This window comes from Propithecus coquereli, unplaced genomic scaffold, assembly GCF_000956105.1.
Source record: "Propithecus coquereli isolate 6110/MARCELLA unplaced genomic scaffold, Pcoq_1.0 Scaffold153, whole genome shotgun sequence".
Taxonomy (NCBI): Eukaryota; Metazoa; Chordata; class Mammalia; order Primates; family Indriidae; genus Propithecus; species Propithecus coquereli.
In genome coordinates, this window is record NW_012139747.1 from 2,368,894 (window position 1) to 2,371,746 (window position 2,853).

Below are 2,853 nucleotides of genomic sequence, written 5' to 3' on the forward strand. Positions count from 1 at the left end.
CTTTTTGCATTTAAAAAAGCATATTTCTTTTTTAAAGTGTTCTCTTCCATGTTACAGGGAGGGGACAAAGGTACTTTTATCAGGTTACTTTTTGTCTCATGGCTGTACTTTCAGTATATTGGCCATAGTCCCAAGACCTTAGTTGTTCACAAGTTTTTTTTCTTTGTTGCAATATAGGTACACAGATTTTTAAGTATACAGCTAGACACACTTTTACATAGTGTTCACCTGTGTACTGCCCAGATCAAGTTAGAGAACATTTCCATTGCCACAGAAGGCCTTCTATAGGTGCCTGTTCCTAGTCAGTACCCACCGCCCTTAACAGCCCCAAAGGCCACCACTATTCTCACCTCTATCTATCACCACAGATTAGTTTAGCCTGTTTTTGAACTACTTCAAGTAGTATCTTTGTTGCTCTGCGTAGCAGAAATTCATTTTCATTGCTCTGTAGTATTTGCATAAATATACCAGAATTTTTTCATCCATTCTATTATTAATGGACATTTGAATTATTTCCAGATTGGGGCTATTAAGAATAATGCTGCTAAGAAAGAACATTCTACTCATTTCTGTTGGATATATATCCAGGAGTACAGTTGCTGGGTCACAGGGTATGTTTAGCTTTAGTAAATACTGCCAGTTTACACTGCTGCCAGCAAGGTATGAGCATTGCAGTTGTTCACCATCAACACTGTTACCAATCTTTTGCATTTTAGCCTGGTTGGATGTTGACAAGTTTTGATATTTCTTAAAGGATGAAGTTAAAAAATTGTATTTAATAAATATTTATAGATAAATGGTTATTAAAAAAAAAGACAGTCTTTTAAATTGAACATTATCATATCAGCCTGAGATTCTGCTAAAAACAGAAAAACTTCTTGGCCTAGCTCCTTCATTATCAATAGCAAAAACAAAAAGAGATGTTGGATTATAAAACTGATGACCCAAATGATATAGATCCAAACACATATAAATATATACACACAGAGAATGATTCAAAAATCACAACACTATAAATCCTAAGACCAATGAATCTAATTAAATCCCTTTTAATAACCCTATTAATATAGGACTAGGAGACATTCTACACTCAAAAGTCCAAAAGTCTAAATTGCTTCCACATAGTCAAAACACCAACGCTACCATATTACGTTACCATATGTAGCTTTAAGTAGCTCAAAACTTAATTCCAAAATGTAGTATATTCTTGAGAGTAACAACTCCCAGAGAAAAATAAGGGCTCACACATAAAGCTATCCTCTCCTTAGGAACCGCTAAGTCTGACCTTGGACCATATCTCCTATCAGATTCAGCCAAGGTGAATATATCTGATAAGGTCCACACAGCTCATCAAGAAATGGCCAGAAAAAAGTGAAATAATTCTTCATGCTCCCATCAGTACAAAATAAAACATGACAAGCTCTATATGTAAGTGTTTTAACTTGGTCAAAGCTAATACAGGGTTCTGATGTAATCTAGAATGTAATAATTGATTCCATTTTCTTTTTATTCTAAAAAAAATAAGAAAAGAAAAAAAAAAAGAATCACTGCTTTTCCAGTAAGCAACTACCTTGTGCTAGAGAGCATGTTTTATTTCTAGGGTATTAGATGTACCTAATGTGTGAACACAAACAGTAAGTTACAGGTTGCCCCTTAGTACGAAAGGCAAGAATCAGCATCAGTACTCAAAAAAGTGTTTTAAAAAGAGCGTAACTTACTTTTACTGTCCCAGGCTAACTGGGCTCTGTCTGGTGCTTCTTTGTCTGCACATGGCCACCCACAGCCTGTCTTCTAATTAAATCAATGCTCTAGCAGCAGAACAAGCAAACAAGTTGCCTCCCATCTGTGTACAGCTCTTCAGGATACATTTCCCTTGTTCAGAAGGTAGAAATTCTTGGGAGAGGTGATTTTCTCTGCCTCTTCACAAGAAGAACATGGATACTTGGCTGGATGCAACTCCATGAAGTGTAACTGTGTGTGTACACCTCAAAAAATAAAAAAAATGCAGAGAAACATAAAGACTCCATAAACAGCTGGAATACACAGAAATACTGAAGCACCACTGGAAATACTGCTAAACACACAGGCAAAATAGGGTCTTTGAAATAATCAATGATACCAAGTTAAAAAAAGGAAAAAGAGCATCTAAATTCAAAACTCAAATTTCATGCAATGAAAACATGTAAGTACTAGTACAAAGGAAAAAAGGTAAATCTTCTACTTCACATACATAAAAACATACACTCCCATTATAGCAAATAAAAGATATTATCAATGGAAGAGAAAAATGAGACTTTCAAGGGTGGCAGGTCTAAAATTAGACTCACCAGCCACATTATAGTTAATGAGCACTTAAGTATGCATGAGCTAAATGCATCAAGCTGTCTTTCCAATGTGGTCAGCCCTATGGGGGAGGGGAGGGGAGTGGAGGAAGGAACAAGGGACCACTTTGTTTATGAAAAAATTTCTGCGTGACAAAAAGTTTACAGGAGAATGGAGATGCTCATTTATTTAAATAATTTTTAACCTCCCAAATAAACACAAATGACCTTAAAGCAGATGCCCCTCCTTTTTTCCAATAAAAACCAAATGACTGAAGTAGGGTAGGGAACAGGGTGTGGTTAAGCATCTGATCACAGAGAAATCCCACAAGCAAACTTGCTATAAGTTTGCTGAGACAAAGGGGAAATATATCAGCCCTTCCCAATATGCCAGCAGCAAGCCACACCATCTCCATGACCACTAACCATTTCAAAGACTGGGAGGCCTTAGGTGTTTTCCCTATCCCCCTGAGGCACACAGACAATTCCAGCTAGAAATATAAAGCCCAGGGAAGGGAATATTGCCTAATCC

At 36.7% G+C, this 2,853-nt stretch overlaps 1 protein-coding gene across 1 annotated transcript in view; it reads right to left on the reverse strand.

Annotated features, from left to right (window-relative positions):
- Positions 1 to 2,853, reverse strand: part of TASP1 (taspase, threonine aspartase, 1) — a 370,289-nt gene that overhangs the window by 341,285 nt on the left and 26,151 nt on the right. The gene's annotated exons all lie outside the window — the stretch shown is intronic.